Source organism: Myxocyprinus asiaticus, chromosome 7, assembly GCF_019703515.2.
Source record: "Myxocyprinus asiaticus isolate MX2 ecotype Aquarium Trade chromosome 7, UBuf_Myxa_2, whole genome shotgun sequence".
NCBI classification, from domain to species: domain Eukaryota; kingdom Metazoa; phylum Chordata; class Actinopteri; order Cypriniformes; family Catostomidae; genus Myxocyprinus; species Myxocyprinus asiaticus.
Genome location: NC_059350.1, coordinates 45,781,536 through 45,806,485, shown reverse-complemented (window position 1 = coordinate 45,806,485; position 24,950 = coordinate 45,781,536). Strand labels below are relative to the sequence as shown.

At 35.4% G+C, this 24,950-nt stretch overlaps 1 long non-coding RNA gene across 1 annotated transcript in view; it reads left to right on the top strand.

Annotated features, from left to right (window-relative positions):
* Nucleotides 1-24,950, top strand: part of LOC127444465 (uncharacterized) — a 120,575-nt gene that overhangs the window by 87,134 nt on the left and 8,491 nt on the right. Inside the window, exon 2 of the long non-coding RNA XR_007897821.1 lies at nucleotides 6,622-6,693. This is a non-coding gene — a long non-coding RNA (uncharacterized LOC127444465). The remainder of the gene's footprint in view (nucleotides 1-6,621; nucleotides 6,694-24,950) is intronic.

Genomic DNA, 24,950 nt, shown 5'->3' with positions numbered 1-24,950 from the left:
TTTCATATATACTCTTTTGCAAGTCAAAAGCAAAAAAATGCACATACTGTACAACATCTGAGAATTAAAAAAAATCATGATATTTTGTTATTATTGTGTTTCTTGATTTGAAAATCAGTTATTTATACAGTGTATTTGTATGTATTTGGGTATGTCCCCCTTTTTGCTTTGACACAAATTTGTTCTAAACCTGTCCATCCATGTTATCGTAGTATGTTCTAAAGATCATCTTTTGTGTTTCAATGGACCAAGGAAATCTGACCTTGTGTACAAATGAGTTTAAATTTGCTTGAATTTGATTAATGACCTAGAAATAGCACAGGATCTTTTAACCTCATGTGACCCACTGTACACATGCGTGGATGTTGTATTTTGGTTTTGCTATACGCATCGCATAATTTCATTTAATTTAAACTGTCTGATCTCAGTTCATGGGACTCTGGGCTCTCAGTAAAGGGTTAAACTTTCAACGGAGTCATGTGACAAAACAACATGGTGCCGATCACAGCAGAGTTTGTCTTTCGGAGAAACGATAACAAAACTACATCTGGTAAAAAACCTAATTACGTTTTTACATTTAAACATGTTTGAGTCAAAAGATTAGAGTCTCTAGTTTCATCCGATGTGCAATTTTTAAAATTTGAGCGATTTATGTGCCATGTACAATAGCACAAGGTTTTCAATAGAAATCCTATATTTACTGTGCATTTTCACATTAAGAAAAATCTTTTGCTTTCAGAGGCTTTTTATGGCGTTAGGATAAAAATATGGTGCATTTCAAAACCGTTCTGAGACCAGTGCAGACAGCACACACTACATTTATATATCAGAATTAATTATGCTAATGTTTGATTGGTAAAATGCTTCAGCACTGGCTGTCACTTGTTTGTTTGACAGTGCAAAAAGAGAGCATTGAGATTTTGTTGCCAAAGTAGAAACAAACATTGTAAAATAAAAGTAAAATCAAGTCAAATAATTTTTATTTGTATAGTTTTTTTATTTGTGCTTTTCCCAATACACATGGTTCTGAAGCAGCTTTACAGAAAATCAGCTTTACAGAATAACCAACACTTTCCATAGCTTGATATTATTTAAAATTTCACAACTTAGTCCCACTGTCCACATATGTGGACATACATTTTTAGGGAAACTATTTACTCTAGAATGTATTTATTTATTTAGCATGTTTATTAGGTGCTACTAGTTACAAATCAAAAAAGGAAATGGAAAATGCACACAGCACTCACGCTTGGGACTCAGGAGGTTAAATATTTTACATCATAATTCTTTTTTTTTTTCTTCTTCTTTTTTTTTTTTTTAAAAATCCTAAAACTTTGTTTATTTCCAGGTTTATATGAGATAATATAGTCGTAGACTTTTGGACCTCAATGTACATGTTCAGTAAGCCATTTCAAATTAAATTACTCTATAACTATATTACCAATAACTATATTGGCTAGGATAGCCTTCTTCTGACCTGCTATAAATCTGCTTCTAAATGGATACTTGAAGTTAGGGTGAATGTACGTGCACATCACAGTACTTAGCTCTTGCTGGACCCTTTTCACATTTCTAAATTCAGAACACAAAACTATTGTGGGATAAACTTCTATAGGGGTTAATGGGAGCAAAATATTATTTTTGCTTTTCTATTTGATACCAACAGCAAAGGAGAAAACACCATTACATTTCCATGACTTTCTAAAAGAGGAAAAAAGAGAGATGGATTACCAAAGACAGATGATAGAAAGATGCCACATTTACTGTCACTCTTTCAGCAGATGTATTTGAAACCCCATTGCAGCAGTGTCCACTAGATTTATTTATTATTATTAATGCCAGATACTAATATAACAATATAAATGTGTTTTTTATATATATATTTACATGAAATAATAATAATAAAAAAAACAACGTTTGTTAGATTTACGCTGTTAAACAATGCGGAAATGCATCATCCCAGTCTGTGAAAAGGGTTCTTGTTGTCCTTCCCTCTCCTTGGATTCTCTTGCTACTGTACAGTATTTCCTTTCCCTCTAACCAGAGCATTATTCTCACTGTGCCAAGTACCTGTTTCGTGCTGTTTTGACTGGAATACAAATGCATATATAAAAACATTTGGTTACTCACCCATTGATTTCTGAAACAGGTGATGCAACCAGGAGGTCCTTGAAAGAAATTGTAGAACACTAGCACACAATAGCACACACACACAATTATATAACCTGTTTTACCAAACAAATGTGTTGTCATTATTCTACTAGGTTATTGAAACTGGATTGGAAGATTTCTTATTGTACCAATCCAATTCTTGTTTTCTGGGTCACTGCAAAGGAATAGCCAGAAGGCGAATACTTAAGAGGTTGTGTGTTACAAAATAAGAGCAAGAATACAGTATGGTATATACACAGACTCTGTACCTTTTACATACAGTATGACCCACATGTGGACACAAATGCATGCACATTTTAACATTGATTCTGAGATGCTGTACTGCTTTCGGTTCAAATGTAAATGAATAACTTTGTATCACTGTTGTCCTTGGCAAACTCTCATTTCCTCCTATTTCCTGCCATTCCCTATTCTTTTCTCTTACCATTTCCAGTCTCAAAAAATCACAAGGCACTGTAAGAAAAAACAAAATGTCCCTACTACCTGACAGATATCACTAAAATAAGTGTCCTGAGAAATCACACAGCCCTAGGCTCTGTAAATAGCTAAAAACTTGGAGGCACTCTTTACAACCTCAACCATTGGCTTGAGTTCGGGACTGGACTATTTGTTGTGAGTGAACAATGGTAGACAGGGGAACCTGTTTTGGACTTAAGATTTGGAAGGTAAGTGTAGCCCCTGCTAGTTGATGTTGTAACTACACTATTATGCAGGCAAAAAGCATCTTTCTCTGTTGATGGCTATTCAAAAGTAGCCACTGAGACATCAGCCAGTCTCCAGAGTGATTAGTCACATGGAATTAATGGTTTAGGTGATTGGCAAAAAAAAGAATCGTGCTGAGAAAGCAAAGATGGCAGCATGCAGGTTGCATACTTCCAGGGGTGCACGCCCCAGCCAAGCAACTGCCATTGAAATTAATGGTAATGCTAATAGATAGCTCTCTCCAGGTAATATAGACCTCCGTGTTGAAAAAATCTTTATTTTTGCAATTCCGTTTGGTGCCACTAGTACAAAAAACTGCTTACAGCTGTTAATTTGGTGCATGAATAAGAGGCTATAACCTTCAAAAAGTCCACATATTTTTACAGAAAAGTACACACACACTCCACTTCTCTTAGCATTCTAGAAAATCATTTGCTGAAAGGCACAACCCATTGTGAACTCATTAACCTGGCAATTAATTTAGAAAAAAATAAAATACAAAAGTTTGTCTACGCCACATAAGGTCACAGCAAAGATGGAGGTAATGTACCACACTATGTCAAGCTAATTGCGTAGGAAGACACCTCTATATAAGAACTGTTAATTTAATTAACACTAGTTAAAAGGCCAAAAGAACAGAGTCATGAGAGTGTGTGTGTGAAATAGTGTAAAAGTGAGAGAGACTTATGATAACACCAAATTTTTGACTGATCTGAATCCTCAACAATCTCCCTATATTTTAGAATTAAGATTAATGGAAAGAAGGAAGAAACACTGTTATATAATGTTATTATATTGGGCTGTAGGCTCTGTTGACTTAAATCAAGCAACCACCCAGAAGTGAGCACATTACCAACCACATAGCAATGTGCTAACAACTACACTCAAAACACAAGAAAGAAAGAAAGAAAGAAAGAAAGAAATAATGAAAGAAGCTCTAGTTTCTCATCAACCTATACACTGCTGCGTGACTCTTGTCAGAGCAGCAGACTGTGCTATTGAAATATGTCTTAAAGTTGTCATCACAGATCTCATAGTGATGCCTATTGTGTGTGTGCATGTATGGTGTGTGTATGACTATATAAACATGTCAGGTTCTGGAGAGAGAGAGAGAGAGATTGCCACAGGGCATATTCCTTGGAGGGCTCTCAATCCTTGGTCAGTGTGGCTTAAAAAAGCAGATTTCAGGAACAGTGGGTTCTGTATGTAGGGCAGACACATTAGTGAATGGGAGCAATTGAGTTTTACAAAAATGGACCATACATGATGTGCAAATCACTATTTTCAAAAGGAGATGTTTCATTACCAGTGGTGTTGATCGTTACCCACTTATGAAGTTTTTATTTAAATTATAATTCTGTCATAATTTACTCAATTTAATGCCATCTCAATCTCGTATGACTTTCTTCTGCGGAATACAAACAAATATATTATGATGGAGATGTAAGCCTCAGCCACCACTGAATGTCATTGCATCTTTTTTCTCATATTTTGAAAGTGAATGGTGATGAAGGCTGTCAGTTTCTAACATTCTGCCTAACATGCTGTTTTGGGTTTGGTTAAGTTTTAAATCATTTCTAGTAATTATTACAATAAAAGATTTAAACATCACAGGCTTAGTTATATTATTTTTTATTACATTTTATATTCTGAATTATGAACTGAAGCAAGATCCCGCATTATTAACGCCTTCTGTTGCTATTGCACAACTTTTTAAAGTCCTGCATGGATTCTTAGTTCAGAATATTCTGTGGCTTACATTAGTATATACAGTGACAAAGGAATTTAGATCATTAGTTTTGTACACATTAGTTTAAGTGCACTCTGTTTTTAGAAGTGTATTTAGTCTTATTTAAGTCCAGAGCTTGTTCTATGATGTCTTTGAGAACAAGACATCAAACCTGTCAAATTGCAAACAAGAAGAAAAAAATTAAAATAGAAGAAATTACACACATTAGCTTTAAAGCAACAGTGATATTTAGGAATAATTAAATTGTTTGAATTGCCCCAGTCCTTGGAATGATGCCATACAGGTTCTTAACTGCATGTAATAGGATAATGGAATATTATTGGGATGGAACGCTTCCAGATCTTTGAAGAATGAGGTGAAAAGTTTCTTGGTACTTTTTCTTCCTGAACTTCCTGTAAAAATGTTTAGTAATGTTTGGTTCTGGTGAAAGTGACTCCATTCTGGTGTATGTTTTACCACATTTGAATTTGTATAACACTGTGTATGTGTTATTACATGTATCATCTTGTAAAATGTGGGCATCATGAGGGAACAGTGTTTTAACCACAGTATGCAAAAGCTTTTGTACAATGGCTTTACAATGGGCCTTATGGCACCTAAATGTACACATTATAGTTTACACTGAAAATCCATTGATTTCAATGGCGATGGTGCATTGCAAGGATGTACTAGAAAAACACAAGCCCCATATCTGAATATACCTACTTCCCTACTGCTGTATATCGTATGCAAAAAGCAGTATGTCAAATAATTAGGAATCTGCAGTATTGATGAAACAGTAGACGAACAATACCCCAGTGACCTACTGCATCGGCTGAGATTCTGAAATGTGCAACGACCAGACACCTTACTATCCCATCAGGTCATGGGAGCTAAAGAACTGTCAGGTTGAAAAACTGTGAGTGCTATAGGTACCAAGAAAGTTACAACAGTAACAACACTAGAGTAAATTATTATCGTGGACATTGTAAGTACATCATACTGTACATTTGGGTCACAGGACAGTGCCCATGTTCCAGTATGAAGTATGTCTGGGAATATATTTATACTACACACCTAAAAAAGCATAATTTATTCATGGTTGAGAAGTAAGCTCTTATATTTACATTTATTTATATTTATTCATTTAGCAGACACTTTTACCCAAAGTGACTTACAAATGAGGAATACAGCAAAAGTGATTCATCATAAGGAGGTACAGTACATCACTTACATCCAGTGCTTTTATACAGTATATGCCAGACATCATCCAATTTGATTCGGGTTGAATAATTATATTAAAACAGCAGCAGTAATAACCTTGCTTGTCTAGACATTTAGAAGGCCAAACGTTTTAATAACAACCACTTTAAAAAGTGAGAGAGAGTTTGGTGCTGAATACAATATCTTCATTTTTATAATACCTTCATACAAACCTGCCTATCAATTTGTCAAATTACTCAATTTTTACTTTTTCTAAAGAAGAGGTGCTTGCACATAAAAAACTTGCCGCCTCAATGCTAGGGTGGTTGTCAGGGTTTTGCTCTGAGTGTTTAAGCACATTGCTGTGCTGTTGCTAAGGTTTCTAGAATGTTTTGGGTGGTTGTGTTGGCCCAAGTTAAAAGAGCAAACCCCCATGTCTCTATGACATTCTGGTCCCTACAGTAGATATTGCTTGGATCTCTCCGTTAATGTAAGTCTATGGGGTTTTGTTTGTTTGTTTGTTTTTTGGTCCCTTTCTTCGACTGTAGAATCATAAGTCCAATTACTTATAAAAGTAATAGCACACCTCTCCTCAATAAGCCACAAAATTTCAAGTATCATTCATATCCATAGCACCACTATTATTAACAAGTACCACTAATAATGTTGTGTAATATTTTAAGACATATGCTATACGATAAGGGCTATATAGTAAGGCATATATCTTACAATAGAAGAGCTTTTTTTAAAAGAGTGTTTCAGTATGAATTGCTTTCAAACTTGTCTTGTGTCGGTTCTCATCTGTGTGTTTACAGATTTTCTGTAAGGGCATCTGATTGGATACTTGAGAACCCAGGAGCACCAACAAAATCTCTGCAGCTGCACGGGTAGGGCACTCGTTCTTGGTCACACACAGACATGTGCAAGTGCAGTTATGGTCTAATGATGGTGGACATGTTTGATAAATGGTGGCCAATGGAAAAATACAATGAATAAGGAAAAATAGTGCCAAAGAGATACTTATTATTCTGTTGCAATCTCATTTGTTGCAGATGAGCAAATTTTCTTTTCTGTAGCAAAAAGAGAAATATTTAACATATTCTACTCTGTTCTTATTCCATCACAAACAAATATGCACAAACACAAGAGCATTAAGTTGATCATCCATTTGTAATCTGCAAAACGAAGAACATTCAAACAGATGCTACTAAATGCAAACACAAGAGATGGTAGTGCTGAGCACCTTCTTTAAAATGTTACTAAGAAAAATGGCAGATAAAAAAATGCTTTGTAAAATCACACTTCGTTCCTGCTCACCTAAGAATGACATCAATTCAAATTTTACCATTTTATCAACAATTTAATCCATAATCTCCAATTCATTATGGGATGTTCTAAAGCTTGTCTGAGTGAGCAACAGTAACCAAATGGGGCAGAGCTCTGCGAAGGGTCAATTGAGGGCCAAGGCAAAAGGGTCAGCTGTAATTTTTCTTTGTTTGACTATGATGATACAGCTGACATCACAGTCAACGGTAGGGCATCTGCAGGTTCAAATTCATTGTCACCCTCTGTACCTCTGGATGATTTTTTTTTTTTTTTTTTTTTTTTTTAACTCTGTACAGAATATTCTGAAGATTGTTCAAACACTTCACAGTGATGGATTGTCCTTTTTCACTAAATTGTACAGCACTGGAGATTGTTTTAGATGCAATTAAAAAAGCTGCCTAGTGTTAGTTTATTCTCCTGTTGGAAATCAAGCAAACAGTACAAAGAGTTGTTGTAAAAAGTGTCAGGGATTGCACAAAGTAGTTGTCAGAAATCATAATGTGTACAGTATTTCTATCATAACTTGGAAGAAACCCAAAAGTATCCTAAATTAATCTAATAATCAGGGACGTGCACAGCAGGGTGGCCACAGTGGCCCAAGCCACTGCCCTTTTCCCACAATGGCTGACTCTCTGGGTGTAAATTATTGTACTTTTTTTTTCTTTCATTTATCAAATGCTTTAAAAGCAACTTACACATCATGTCTTATATGTGATTGTTTTCTGGTGTTTTAGTCTATGTAAAATGTTGCTGTTTATTATGTTGTACTATTTGACATTGATCGGATTTGGTATGTTTCTTAATCTCTCTAGCCTACAGTACCTTCAGTATCATTTATATCATACTCGTATTCATACATTTTTCTATTTGCACCAATGTCATTTAAAATGTTCGAATAAGTACAGAACACATTTTCATTTCGGTTATAATTACCTTTATTTCCTTTAACAAAGCGATAAAACATTTCAGGGGTGTCAATCACACAACTCTTGTCCAATCTGGCCCATGAGATGGTTTGGGGAAAATTTAAGATTAGATATCCTAAAAACATTCTTGTCCATTTATTATTTCAGCGTAATATATTTATATTATGCTATGTTTAGCTACAGCAGCATGTTTCTTAAAGGGGCAGGACGCACAGCGGCTAGGCACTCACGCATATGCATGAATTTGCGCTTTTCAGCTGTTACTGGATCTGTGAGTGACACAACTGTCAAGAGCAACACAAGACATTTCAATTCACAGTTGTTCTCCAATTGTCTCCACTGGATTATTAGAGATGATACACTAATAGCCACCTGATTTACCAGACTTAAATTAGGTCTGACTAAAATTAGGTCTGTACATTAAAATTTGCCATAAGTGTTTTTTTCTAAGCCCAATTTTATTTTCAGGTATAGTGAAGCTATTAAAGTTATCCAGCGAAAAGCTGTTTGATTAATATTCCCTACCAATTTCATATGTAAGCAAGCAATCTATCTGCCTCTTGTTAATTATATAATAATTAGTATATTAGCAAATTCCATGTAATACCTTTGTTTTACCCCAATATTGATAATTAAAGCAGCATAAAGTGATTCTGGAATTTATATGCTCCAATTTATATTATTGTATGAATTTATATTTATATGCTCCTTTTGGTTATTGATCGTTGTCTTGTTTGTTTGTTTGTAAATGGGGAAAATCCCTTTTCCATGGTTTGGGCCACTGCCCTTCAAAATGTCTGTGCACGGCCCTGCTAATAATCAAATATGATCCTACTGGATAAATGAAATTCTGTAAAAATAAACTGAAAACAGGGATTTTTACAATTACGTGTCTCATTCAAACTGAAACAGCTTTTTCATCCTCTAAAAATGGTGACTTTCGAAAATGCTCTCTAGTGCTGCATACTTTGGAAAACAATGATGTCAGGAAATGGAAAACAAAAACGTATTAGTGTGGATGTGGCCAAATGGATGTTCCATTTGTTAACATTAGCTAATGCATTAGGTATCATGAACTAAAAATATATTGTTCATTGTTAGTTCAAGTTAACTAATAGATAACTAATGTTAACAAATGGAGCCTTATTGTAGTCTGTGTGTTATAATGTTTTATGTTTGCTAATGGACTCAGAGTCTGACAATTAAGTTGAACTGAACTGAAGTGTTGCCAGTTTATTCTTATTTTATCCCATCAGGATCCTTTAGAATTTATTCAAAATTATGATAGAAATTGTTATTTGCATTTCATCCTGTATGCATCATTTAGGATGTTTTTGACCAGGGAAATCAAACAAAACAAATTCTGAAATGAAAAGTTTTTTTGTTTTTGTTTTTGTAAATGGTCAATAGACAGAGAAAAACAATTATTATGAAATGCTTCTTACTTCCTCAGAGAAAAACAGCTGTTTGGGACAAATTCAAAATGTTAATTGTAAATACTGGTCCAAAAGCTGCATTTAAATAATTATTAAACAAATCACCAAAATGTCTGACCTTGATACAAGTACCTTTGCCATGCATTTAGAAAGTCACATTAAGCCTACATTTATTTTTGCTGAAAATGTTTTTAAATTATCAAAGGTTCTGTGGTATTTGTTGAACTGGCCAAAGTTCCTCAAATTGTAATATTACCCATTTCAAAAGAAAAAATGAGAAATAAGTAATGTTAAACTACAGTACAATGCAAATAATTTAGTCTGAAAGTCGTGTGTGTTTGGAACTACACGAAAGTGAGTAAATGTTTACATAATTTTCATTTTTGGGTGAATCTACAATCAATATGATTTATTATTATTATTTTGATGATTTATTGAGTTGTTTTCAGAGCTCTCAACTGATATCTAAAAAGAGTGTTTAAATGTACATTGTAGCTCTTTTCAAGTAAAGAAAATATCTGTAAACAGATTTGACATACACAGTTGATCAAAGAGCGAGATGACCAATCATAATCGCCCTGCCAGGCTTGTGTTATTTGATCTAGGATCAAGAAAGACCAATCACAATCATCCTGGCAGGCTTGTGTAATTCTTGCATCACTCCATCTCAAATGACCTTGCTGGCTTGCTCTTTCCTGGTCCCAGCTGAATAAAGTTAGATTGAGATTCATGGGGTTTCTCCTGCACTTTCGTCCTCTGACTAATGCATATCTTTATCTATTCCTTTCTCCTCCTGTCCTCCATCCAGCCCGTTTCTCCTTCTCCAATGCTTTGACTTTATTTTTTCTGACAGGGCAGCAGATCTGTTTTGTGGCTGGGTAAGAAAAATGGACAGAAAGAGAAACAGAGCAAGAAAGCTAATTTATTTTTATTATGTTTTTCCCTTTTGTATAAACACACACAGAGTACAAATTCATACATATGCATGTTATATATGATTTTTGTGTGTGTGTGTGTTGTTTACAAGAGCATCTAAACTATATTCGGTATTTATTATATAGGTTATGTTTTTTCTTACAAAATATGGTAAGGGTAAAAAAGTTGCTTGAGTAATATTAACTTACACTTTGATCTTAAAGGGATATCTTATTAATATTTGAGGTAATATAGTGTAAAATAATACCCTATTAAAATTATGTAAATCTATATGGGAAAGTGTTATTGTATATTTATTGTATAACTGGTCACCAATTAATTTTTTTCCACCATTTTTAAGCAATTTTTTGCCTTGACTTGTTCATTTTAAATGGTCCTGGTGTGACAATTTTTGTCCTGTGTACAAATATTACATGTAATTAAACATATATAAATGCTCCATGCATAATACATACTTATAATTAGCAAAATGCTGTTTAAAATAGATTCAACTTCACAGAAGTATTTCATGCCAATTACCCTAATGGTAATGGACATGGTACTCCAAGTAACTTCAGAAAATAAGATTTTATTACCACCATGTTAGTGTCCATAATACATAAATATATATGTACTGTATGTATATACCAGAGTATTTTTTATAAAGTTGCTGGGAAGGAAAAAACACGGGCAGCAAAACAAATACATATCAGTTTTATAAAGACCTCAGAGTCTGACTATTTATATTATTAATGTGGATTATAGGAGCTTGGATGTGTTGTGCTAAGAGAGAGGACAAATAGATAAAATAAAACACAATTGTGTGTCTGTCAGTCTTAAGGTTAAGCCATGGCTCTGTGTGTTCCCACACCTCTGTATGCAGCTAATAGGATTTAGAGGTTTTGAATTCATTCGCTTACAAAGCTTTAACTCCCCCAAGACGACATAATCCCTCCTTAACACAGCTAATAGAAACCTAGCTAGTGTTTATTCACCTCCGTCGAGAGATGTACAGTATGGCTGTCAGTTCTTTCCTTTCAAAAGTAAACACGCTCTTGTTAAACATTGACGTCATGAAGGAACAGTGTTAGCACCATGGGATACAATAGGTCTTGTACAATGGCTGCAGTTTACTTGGGGTTACTAGATGTTATACAACTGTCCACAGAAAATAATGGCTGCCCAAATCAGTATATCGTAGATACACATAAGGGTAAACAGTTGGTGATAGATGAGGGCTTTAGGTTTCCTTCAGCTCTGTTCCAGCATAAACTCTTTAAAATCCAGGGGAAAAAAACACATCAATTTCATACAATGCATTTATATAAGCCAGCCAGAAAAAAGTTCTGTTATCATTTATGCACCCTCGTATTGTTCCAAACACATATGATTCAGCGGAACACAGAAGAAGATATTTTTAATAATATTCACTGTGCTCTTTACCATATGATGAAAGCAATATAGTTGCTGTCAAGCTCAAAAAAGAATAAAATGCACAATAAAATAGTCTGTTCAATTCAAAGTCTTCTGAACCAAACGATAGCTTGTTGTGAAGAACAGACCAATATTTAAGCCATTATTCACTGAAAATATCTCATTTCATTTGCACCGTCACATCTTCAAATTTGGTTCATCACGTTCGGTTACGAGACACATAAGAATCAATGGCTTTTGGTTTTATTGATGCCTAAGGCGTCTTGATGTGGTATATTTGAATGTACATGTGCCCCTTCCCCAGAGATCCATCACCACTCCTTGTTTCAGGATCTCATCATTACAAATTATCCATTTACATGCACACCACTTTACTAATAACTATCAAAAATCAGCGTACTCAAAAAAATACGACAACATATTTGTTACGGAAAAAAAAATTACTTGACACTTGAAATCAGATTATTCTCTGCTTTTGACATCAAAATGTAAACAGGCATTTGCACAAATATTTTGAATTTATGACATACCCTGAAAAAAGAAATCTGTTTCAGGCGTTTACATGACCTTACACGTTGTCAGCTTATTAGGCATCATCAGTGTAAGATTGTGCATATAAACGCACCTTCAGTGCCTTAAAGACAGGATATAATGGAAATAACTTTGTCCAGACCATTGGCTGCAATCTGTCATTTATGTGTTGCTGCATCAAATGATTGACTATGATGATCTACTCTTACCGCCAGGGCTGCCAGAATCAAATTCAAGACAATTTGTCTGGCCCACAATTCAGGCAATGACCCGGCCCTGGCCTGATCCTACCTGTCATCCATCAACAAATCCCAGGCCGCCCACTATGACTGGTAACATCCAGTCACCTGCAGTACCTGTTCTGTTTCTTAATGCAAACCGTGCTCACTTTTGCAGCTTCAGAAATTGTTCAGACTTTGTCCATATTCTGAAAAAAGCTTTAAGATTAAAATACCAGTAGCCAGTTAGCAGACGCTTTTACATAAAGCAACATACAGCACATTTATTATAAGGACAGTTCCTCAGCGTAACCTGGGATTAGGTGCTTTGCTCAAGGGCACAACACAATTGTGAAGCCCATGGCTTATTCCTTGTGGGGCCTGAGCCAGCAACCTTCCACTTTCTGGACCTCAGTTTTCGCCACCATGCCAGATCACCAATAAATTTCACATCCTCTAGAAAACTCAGCATCATCCTTGACCGTTCCCACTTACATAACTAACAGCCTTATTTCTTCAGTAGCTTTCATGTTATCAGCACTATAGTTTTAGCCTTAATAGTCTCAAAGTAAGCCCACAGTCCATTCACTGACTGTATGTTTATCTATCCACCCTTGTATCTGAAACTGTAATGGATTGGGCACTGTATGTGCAGCTATTTCAGTGTTTTTGTATATATGCTGTAGCATTCTTCTCTGCACTTGAGATTTAGCCTGAGTACTTGACTTTTATCCTCAGCCAGCTGGGTTTGTATTTGTCACACTCAACATATGCACTTTCTTTGAGACGTTAGTTGTTGCAGCAAAGATATTTGTATATTCAGACTTGCTTTTTGATTAGTAGTGAGAAAGATCTGAGGTCTAAGACCTGAAAGCAGGGTCAAAGAGGCAGTAGCTTAACTACATTTCTCAGTAACTTCGCTAGTTTTTAAATCAAGTATCTTTTCAGTAGCTAAGCTATTTTGTTGATTAGATAGTGGTGTAGCGTTTACAAAAGCTATATTGCTACATTATGTCGTATACCCAGTGTTTACTGTTGACAGTTGTGAATCAGAAATAAAGATGTCTGGTTCACAAATGAACCACTCATTTGAGTCAGTTCTATACAATGAACTGGTCACACGTGATAGCAAAGCTGTCTGAATCGGTTCGTGATTCAATCTGAATGACTCAAAAAGTTCATGCGCACGCTGTTGAATCATTTGGAGCGGTTACTCACTCGCCAACACACAACAGAATACTTTATAACATGGACAACAAAGATAACGCTGGTTTTCGTGGATATTTATCTACAATCAATGAAAACCAAACCTGCAAATGCATCATATTGTTTTCCAGTGATGAATGTGTGCAGCTTGTGTACGACTACTGCAGGTAAAGACATTTTACCACCAAAAGAGTATCAAAACACTTAGTAGTAGTAAAAAAAAGTACCAATGAATTTCCATGTTTTTTGGACATGTACATGGTAATCATATAGCGAAGTGTGGTAGCACCATGAAGTACTTTGAATTACTTTAATGCACCATGTAAATACAGAATGGTACATACTGCAAATATGGTATATCAAAGTACCATGGTATTACCATCTGATATTGAAATGTTATTGCCAGGCATTTGGCCTCTGAACAGGAAGAATCCAGTACATACAGAAACACAAGACACAGAATTACAGGATAAGATGAATAATATATGTATGTAGAGATACAGGAATATGCAAAGGAAATTGTTTAAATGGGTATGGGTTTGTAAAGGTAGTAGTATAAATATAAAAAAATGTAATGTAAAATATAGTGATTATAGTGGGTTTCTATAGGAAGCATTTCTTAATATGAAATTGCATGCTTGTTTTTACATGCACATACATTTTATATTGCATTAAACTGTACTATACTGTACCATGGCTTTGATAAATGTCATGTGAATAAGTCTTTTAGATGCTTTGTCTATGACAGTGTGCACCGTGCATTTGGTTGAACCAAAAAAATGAAAAAGCTGAAATGTAGCAAGCTACTTTTTGCGTGTAGCTTGTACTTTTTCTAAAGTGGAGCTTTTAGGTTAGCTTAACTAAGTTTTCTGTTGAGTAGTTGGTAGCTTAGCTAGCTAAAATTTTTAAGTAGCTTGCCCAACACTGCGAAGAGGAGAGTATCTGCATATGAAGCAGATTAAAGTGAGCTTGTTCCCTGCTTCAGTAGCTTTCCTAACAGGAAAACAGGTGATGAATGCTGCCCTCAGATCAAGCTGTGCTGTGCTATATGGAAGTCTTGAGCACTGCTCAGTGGAATGCATACTCTACTGATCTATTCAACTTATGCCTATACGGTTGAATTTTGCTGTAATTATGTTCTCACAATGGCTTGAAAAGGCCTTTATTCTTCTCAGCCAGTCCAGCAGGTTCAGACGAGTGTTAAAAGAAATAATTGAGTTAATAATAAATAAAGTGCATAGGGAAGAATATATCTCTAACAAAAAGTACTGTGGCAGTACCATGGTACAGTGATAGTATCAGATGGTAATACCATGGTAGTTTGAGGTAATGTGCAGTGGCCCCAAAAAGTTCAAAAAACAAAATCCTGTATGCTCCTGAGTTCTTCAAAAAATATATGAAATTGCTCTTGAATGAGGAAATAATAACCCAAAAAGAAAAAAGGAAATCAAGGCACACTTCCAGATCAAAAATATAGTGAAAAAGCCTTTATTGTCAATGGCTATAACAATAAAAGTATTGTGGAAAAAAGAGGGCTGCAAACCTACGCATATCTGCAAAAAGTATTTGGATACTTAAGTCACACTTGTTTAAATGTAATTGCATTAGACAACAAATATCAGACCAAGGATTGAAATATGTTTCTCACCCAAAATGATTGCATTGCTTCAGAAGACATATATACGTCGTATGGATTACTTTTATGCTGTCTTTATGTGATTTTTTACTTAAGAAACACATATCCAAAGGAATTTTTCATATATTTTGGATTTTATTAGTTTATATGTGTGTGTGTGTGTGTGTGCTGTGTGTGTGTGTGAGTGATAGAGAGAGTTTGTATGTGAGAGTGTGTGTGTCCCCCCACAAGGATAGTAAAACCTGAGATCACCTACACTGTGGGGACCAGCCAGCGGTCCCCACGAGGGAAATGGCTTATTAAACATACTAAACTATGTGTTTTTGAAAATGTAAAAATGCAAAAAGGTTTCTGTGAAGGTTAGGTTTAGGGGTAGGGTTAGGGGATAGAAATTATCGTTAGATCTGTATAAAATCCAAAAAATGCATGGAAGTCTATGGAGAGTCCCCACAATGATATAAAAACATAGTATGTGTGTGTGTGTGTGAGAGAGAGAGAGAGAGAGAGAGAGAGAGAGAGAGAGAGAGAGAGAGAGAGAGAGAGAGAGAAAAACTGAGAAAAGTTTAGCTTTAAGGTTGCATGTATGACATGTGTAATTGTAATAAATATGTATGTGTAATGTTGTGGATTAACCCCTTTTCTTCCCTCAATATGGCAACATATTTCAGGGGATATACACACAAAATGTGCTAAATAACAGCATGAACAACATATGACAATGTTCTTCTTCCACATCTTAAGACAGCCAGCAGTTCACAATTAATATTAGCAGTTTTATTTTTGTATTTTTTATTTTTTTTTTAGGTCAAGCTGACATAACGATCAGAGAACATTTGACCCAACTATGATAAATGAAAACAAGATTGGGTGAGAAACTCCTTCTCATACCCATATAAGAAACTAATGATTATGTATCTTATGGTGCACGTTGCCTGTTTTAGGGTTAAGAGCGTGAGGGTACCCTTAATTTCTGTATGATTTTTACAAAATCCGTATCTCTTCTCTAATTCACCTCTGCACATCCTTTCATCTTCTCAGTTACTGTCTCTATCTCTTATCCACATTTTCATCTGGCTGCTGATGCTGAACAGCTAAATGGAGAATGTCATGATGACCAGGTGTCAAGAGTACTGCAGATCCCAGAGAAAGAGAAAGAGAGGGGTGGGCACCATCTGTGTCTTTAGCTGGTGTTTGCATTCCTTGTGCAGGCTTTATATGAGGCCTTTTAGTTTGTAGGTTTAATGGCATTGTGTTTATACATAAAGATATATTCTGTTCTCTCGGGCGCTTTATATATGTGTTTGAGTAAAAAAAACTAGAAGATGGAAGTGTGTATTTGAAATAGGGCTGAAACGATTAGTCGACTTTATCGACAACGTTGACAATAAAAACATTTCGTTGTCGAATAGTCGTTTGATCTTAACGTAACATAACATCGTGAAACTCTAATGATTGCACACAAGAGCAGCACTGCAGTTCGCGCCTGACTGAGGAGAGGAAGAAAATACATCTCACAGTCCAGACGCACTCTAAAATTTTCAAACAGCTTCAGGTGATGTAGATCGCAAAGTATGAGGGAATTATAATGCAAAAATACAAAATAAGTAAATACAGAAGCACTCTTGTTGTGGAAAAGGCGGAGCCGGAGCCAGAGCTTACACTCAGCTTAAGCAAAACTTGCGTCTTTAAAGGAAACACCCCGGTGTTACATCTTTAATGCATTTCTATTTAATGCAATATAGCTTTATTAAAGTTAAAATAATAAGGAAACTGGCATTTCTCTGTGCGGTCAGCGCCTCGTCTATGAGTTGCGCGAAGTGTCCCGATCTAAGGGGGGAGAAATTGAAATTGCACCCAGCTGAGTTACACTCTGTTGCGGGGACGCTCATCCCTCGAGTGCGTGCACTTAACGCAGCTAGATTATAACATGATGGCAACTTATTGAATCATAATATATGTCACTGTGCATTTCTGCGAAACGCAGCTTTATTAATAAGAGAGAGTTTGTTTTTTTGTGAGTTAAAGATGGATTGAAGTGAACAAAAAGGTGAGAGAGGGTAGTCTTCGCCCCATTATACACTGCAAAAAAATACATTTTTTATTTGTTTTTGTTTTGGCTTGTTTTCCCATATAAATATATAAAGCTCCTTTAAAACAACGTACATTTACTTTAGAAGCTATACTGCAGAATAATTTGTTTTTATTTTATTTTATCTGAGAATGTTGAATATAATATTAAAAATACAAATATTTTAAAATATCTAAAAATCCTTTAAAAAAAAGATGCATTCACCTGAGAAGCAGCATATAAGATATTTAGACTTGCTTTTAGAGAATAGATCTTGAATATAAGTGTATTTTGTCTTTACTGCACTCGCAGAAGTATAACCATCTGAAACAAATACACTTATAAACAAAATACCCTTCTATTATACATTCTCTTAAAGCAAGTCTAAATATCTTACATTTACTTGAGAAGTAACATATATCTTGTTTTAAAGATTTTAAATGGAATACAAGACAAAAACACATGATAACAACAGGATTTTTTTGTAGTGAAATTTTTACTGAATTAAACATAATAAAAAGAATTTTTTCCCTTTAATTCAGTGAATGTCATTTAGAGGTATTTTAAAAGATGATTTTGTTCTCTTTATTGTTAGCAAGCACGTTTAATACAACCTTTTAAGTCGGGGCACAAGCTGAATAGTCAGTTTAGAGCTAATGATTAATTGTTGCAATAATCGCCCGAATAGTTGAATAATCATTCTAATAATCATTAGATTAGTCGATTATCAAAATAATCGTTAGTTTGCAGCCCTAATTTGAAAAGAGTGTTAGAGTAGTTAAAAAGTCCTAAAAGCCCACCTCCATGTCTCTATATATTCTGTTCCCTTAATATGGATCAGGTCCCTCCTTTAATGTAAGTCAATGGACTTTTTTCACCTGTTTTATTGCCCTCCAGGTTAAAATCGAAAGTCTGATCACTTTGAAAAGTAAAAGCACACCTTTTCTCAATAAGCCACACAGTTTGAGGTGTTTATTTCCATAGCTCAAGCAGTGCAGGACAAGTTACGTGCCAAAGTTTAACACTTACAGTAGGGTTAGGGATTTGAACAAACCCCTAAACTTAAGTATGCGAAAAAGTAATTAGCAGTAATCATGATCACACGGGAAATCTGCATTTCAAATTTTCTTTTTACCCTCATTCAGATCCGATGTGCCAAATTCCTGACAAGCGCCACCATGAATCTTCCATGCCTGAAAATTGCCACCACTTGTGCCTGTCAGGTCACGTCAATTTAGTGTTCATTTTTACATCGTTTTTCGTTTTAGTCATAGTTGTAGTCTTTTGATGAAAAAGACCTTTTAATTTAGTCAATATTTCGTCACATCGTATTCATTCATTTTAGTCAATTTTACTCTTGCTAAAGTGGCATGTATTCATTTAATTTAAATATTTATTTCATTTTTTTAAACATATATCAAACATATAAAAGATAAAGAAAATACAACATGTGAAAACTCCTGAAACAATAGCGTATTATAAATACTGTATACTCTTATTTTTACTGTATTGTAAATTCTTAGTTTAGAGACTTCTTCATGCTTAAATTTAACATGTTTTAAACAATTTAAGATACTGCATTACGTGTAGCGCGTTTTTAGGGAAACAGTGCATTCAAAACGCAAATTATGCATACTGACTAGCATGTAACTTAGTTCAGGTTCAGCTGTGCATTTGCTTTATTGTCTGTGCAGATGTAAAAGTATGTGTATATTGTGGATAGAGCTAATTAATTGCATATATTTAGGCTGCGTTTTAGTGAGATAATTAACCTGTTCGAAAATGGGTTAATTCACAATAAGTTCAGCTCTTTCTGCGCATGCAGCCTTTAAGTGAAAGAATGCAGTTGCGAAGGTGGGCAGTTAAGAAATTTGGAAAGCATAAACCAATTTCAGCAGATAAAACATTCTACCTCCTGTCACTGATCTTCCGGTGTATTCAGTCTGTATATTATTAGATTCTAACACATTTTTACCAAGAATTATACACATATCCTTTAAAACCTCTGTCCTACTTTTGATCTATAAGAAAAGTGAGCAGTTTGTTTAAAAAATACTTTACTAAATAATAGGAATGTCCCATATTGATACTGGTATCAGAATCAGGTCCGATACCACACTCATATACTTGTACTCGTGCTCGTAAAATTGCCAAAAAACCAATACCATCTTGTACTGAAAGTCATTACATAAACATTCAGCGCAGAAATTAAAGTCATGTCATGTCCTAGTGAGATTATTTAACAGCAAAAGCGGCGATTTAATTTGATAAATAGTTTGCATGTGCAGCGCTTTAAATGTGAGTGCATGTGAATATGTGGAGCCGGTGTTGTGCTGACATAAAGACACAAAGTGCTCTAGAGTGGGAAGCTACTGTCATAAAGTCAGAGCTCCTTTGTCATAACAACACTTTAAAAAAAAAAAGCTCCGCCAACATAAAAGCTCAATGTAAATGAAAAAAAAAGTATGACAGAAAAAGATCACTATTATATAGTTATGTAATATTCACTGTTTTGCTACTAATAATAATAATAATCATTATAATTATAATAAATCAATAGTAATTGTATTATATTTAAGCAGTATCTCACATCTGTGATGCTCTGTTATACAGCACTTTTTTTGTGGATAAAAATAACTCCAATATTGTATTTTGGATTGTGCTGTGAAGTTCTGAATAAAAGCACTTTATTTGATCGAAATAATACAATATCATGTTTTCATTTGATTAAAGTTTTAATGATTATTTAAACACCATTTTGATGATTAAATTGAAATAAACTGTTGATATGGAGTACAGGAAAAAAAAGTATCATCACTCGTTCTTAAAAAAAAAACAAAAAAATAAAAAAAAGATCCCTTCTAAATAATTTGTAATTGCAAGTAATTTTACACATTTTTACCATCTTTAAATCCATTCCACAGATTTACAAAATCAGCACAGAAAATGTGAAAAAAGTCTGCAGATTTCATCTGTGGCTTTCAATGAGGCACCAAACAGACAACAAATACAGTAGCAAAAACTGTCAGTTTGTAATAAAATTTGAGGTTTACACAAAAGCCAAATTACAGCAAGCGTTCAGATCCTTCGATAAATATACACATGCTGCCAAAACATTCATCTGCAAGCTTCACTACTCTCTCCTGCACACAAACACAATTCTTCCTCTACTGCAGCATTTCCAATAGATTATCTTCTTCAAATACTGATACACCATCATGATTGTACTTTGTGACAGGATCCTTTGAAACTACACTTATGATCTAGCTCAAAAGCCTCCATAGGCTTTCCTACAGAATATACACACACTGGTGTTCGACTCATTAGGAGTAATGTATTCTGTTATAATTAAGGGCTGGTGAAGGGAGCTGCCCTCACTGTGAGGTCCAGCTGAGAGCAAGTCGATGGGGAATCTAATCAGCATCAGCATGCAATCTCAACACGCTCTGAGAAAACTTCACGCTTTACACAACGTCCCAAACAACACTCTTCTCAGCCTTAAACACACACATTATAAAACTGATAGTTCAGACTCCTTCCAGCTTACTGTTTTCTTGACCATGAACGTAAATTTAAATGTGCATGATCTCTCTTTGTAAATTCATCTATACTTTACAGAGCAGACTTTATCCCTGCAGGTTTATAGCCTTTACAAAAAATATCAGAGGGGTAATAACATGGTACTTTGACACCATGGTAATTCCAATGTACTTCAAAGAATTTCATGGAAATACCATCAAAGTAGTGTTCAAAAATCATAGTATTACCACAGTTGACTTGGCCAGTAAGCAATCACCTAGAAACCGCCCAGAACACACTAGCTTCTGTTAAAGCCATCAGTCCACGTTATTTCAACATTTAAAAAAAAAAATTGTTATGTAATAGCAAAATTCCTGGTGAAAAACTACACTACCCGTGAATCCTAAAGAGAAAGATCCACCAATCATAGAACCGCAGCAAAAGAGCCCAGCAGAATAACGCAATTAAATTGGTCTCCCTAAACACAAACTACTTCTATATTTGCATGTATCTGAATATTTTGCTAAAAAATTCAAATGTATTTTTTTCTGTAGTTAAAATCAAGAGTTTTATGTTCAGTATTTCCACTGATTTCAATTTGAGCATGTCATTCGCAATGTTTCATGGGATTATAGTTCATCCTCTCATTAAAGATGTTAAGTACACAATCTTGTACCTTAATCTTTTTGTCTGATTTTCAAATACTTTTTTGATTTAAATCAAAGTTTGTAATGTTACGATTCACCTTAGAGCTGGTTGGTTTGGTTTATGTCTTATAACGCTTTTATAAAGATTTTATGAAATCCCTATGGAAAAAAATGAATGGGTAAAATACTACCGGAACCAAGATATCTGAAAAGATGGGTGGGCACTGTTGTGCCCTATACTGCAAAAATGTTCAAACAATTTTTAAACACTCCTCCTGTGTTCCATTGGACGATCAAACAGATAGCCCAGCTCGAAACTTCTGCCATTAGTTGAGCCAGTCAGTGTTGTGGTCCACTCAAACAAACAGATTGCGATTCAGTTTGGTGGCAATAGAGGTGCAAAAATCAATTCACTTTTAACATTAAGTTTAGATAAGTTAAAGCCTCAAGCAACTTCCATTCACACTGAGACAACGTTTCTGACAGCGAAATCTGAGCTTTTCGAAAACGCCCTCTGAAGTGGATACATTTGAAAACACAGTCTTTGCATTGAAGTGTGGACAGAGAAAACGGAGATATCTGGAAACGATAACATATTTGTTTTATTTTCTCCCCAATTTGGAATGCATGGTGGCATAGTGACTCACCTCAATCCGGGTGGCGGTGTACGACCCTTAGTTGCCTCCGCGTCTGAGACGGTCAATCCACGCATCTTTTCACATGGCTTGTTGAGCGTGTTACCGTGGAGACGTAGTGCGTGTGAAGGCTTCACGCTATTCTCCGTGGGATATAATAGCCTACAGTTAAGATTGTGATGAATTAGATTACAATGATGATATGATTATTCAAAATATTTAATAGGGGAGAGAGAGATATTTATGTATTACTGACCTTTAGATTTTCTCTCCACATGTGAACAGATTATCATCATGTTTTCTGGACATGTCTTTTAGGATTTCAAAACGAACCTTTGATCGTAGCAATCACTTCCCCACACGTGTTCTCCTTTGCTTTCCAGTTGATGTAGGAATAAAGAGACGAGACACGAGCATGTAGTTAACTCAAGCTTTACCGCAAGATTAACTAAATAATCGGGAGCATGAACACAGAATACAGAGAGTGAAAGCGAAAGTAACCTTCACGTGGGAGGTTGAATATTACCAAGTGCCGCTAGATTTTAAAAATTTTATTTTTTATTTTTTTATCACATTCTTTCTGGTTATATCAGAACTTCCATCTTTTCTTCATGCCAATAGTGTTTATCACTGCTTAACACATAATGAATTATTGCATTAAGGGCCGTTAACAGGTGTTGTGCTCGTGATGGAGCATTAGTGGAGTGCTCTTGGAGCGAGAGAAAACAATGATGCTCCGATTTTTTAAAAACCCGCTCTACGCTCCAGGCAAAATCATGCCGCTCCACTCCTCGCTCCACTTCCACTCCACTCCCATACTCTGATGTGGACGTAGCCTTAGATTCAGTTACCATTTGTAATTGTATCCTGTATTATGATGTTTTTGAAATGTAATAATTTGTAATATTACTTTTTTCCTGAGATCAGGATAAGTAACGAGTGCTTGTTATACTGCTTCAGCAACTGAACAGATGTCTGGAGTATGAAGGAACGTTATGAGCATAAAAATTTCCCAGGGCCAATTTACACACACTTAAACACACACACGCTCACACAGATACTGTATACAAACACATTTGCACTGAAGTTATGTTTTGTTCCAATCTGGCTGACATCAATAATCTGCAGAGCTGTACATGCTACATATATAATTAGAGCAGACAGCATTCACACAATGTTTTACTTCACATGTATGGAGCAGAAATTTGCTGATAAACATACATCTTGTACATTAATAATGTAAAAGCGGGGCCTGGGTAGCTCAGCGAGTATTGACACTGACTACCACCCCTGGAGTCACGAGTTTGAATCCAGGGAGTGATGAGAGACTCCAGCCAGGTCTCCTAAGCAACCAAATTGGCCCGGTTGCTATGGAGGGTAGATTCACATGGATGAATCACATCGTGGTCGCCATTAGTGGTTCTCGCTCTCAATGGGGCGCATGGTAAGTTGTGCATGGATCGCGGAGAGTAGCATGAGCCTCCCATGCTGCAAGTCTCCGCGGTGTCATGCACAGCGAGCCACGTGATAAGATGTGCGGATTGACTGTCTCAGAAGCGGAGGCAACTTTCTGGGAGTTTTGACAGAGAGAAGAGAATTTAAAAATAATAAAAAGATAATTGCATGTTTTGATCTTTCAAATTTTTTTTCAGGAACATTAGGCTGGCCAAAACTTGTTGAAAAAAACATGATGTTTGGCTCCTTTCAAGTATATACAGCGTATATTTTTTAACATTAAGATTTTAGGTCAGATTTCATATATGTACACTGGTGTGTCTATATTTTAAACACAATCACCTTTTAGTTTCTTGCAGTTCATTATAGTGAAAATCAGGCTGAGAGGGATAGAAATACAGTCTGTCCAATGGGTTATAGTTGTACTGTCCAGATGACCAAACATTTCAAATGCATCTTTCCAAAACACTTTCATTAGACCAAATACTCAGACAGAAAATCAGATGTTATCCTTCACAGCATCGATTAGCATAAAATTCAATATGGGGTCTACCCTCACTAAGATCTATGGTCTGCTTCATTTTTTAATGTTCTTTGGCCAGGATGTTGCCTTCTGTGCAGAGGAAATCCTTGGTGGTCTGGTCACACCAGGGAATGTCTTTTCTTTTGCACAGTCTGCTCTTTTTGTGTCGCATCTTTTCTTTTCTTCCTCTTGTTATAAGATGAGCTCCGTATCAGTGACTGCCAATTTAAAAAAAGACTCAACACAATGGAAAAACGTGCAAATTTATGCAGCTTTCTCAAAGTTGTCAGCTAAAAGACGTGACACTTTCTCTGAGCCAATGTGCAGCCTAATTTTCTAATATGAGCCCATGCACACACCCCACAGACAAAGCATATGAAAACAAATTCACACCCATATAATGAAGGAAATTCTCACAAGTAATTACATAATTGTAATCTTCGGCACAAGACGCATTAGATTCTTACAGAGACATCTTCTGAAGGCCATTTAACATGGTTTGTGTCAAAGTTTCCCAATGCATTGAACTTAATGAAACGAGGTGCCAAGCTACAGTGTTATGCCTGTGCTGCCCTGCGCACATATCAAGAGTTGAAACAATGCTCAAACAATAGTAACTTTGACCTCGTATGCACCGTTCTTTTAAAAAAGAAACATTTGCATAGCAAA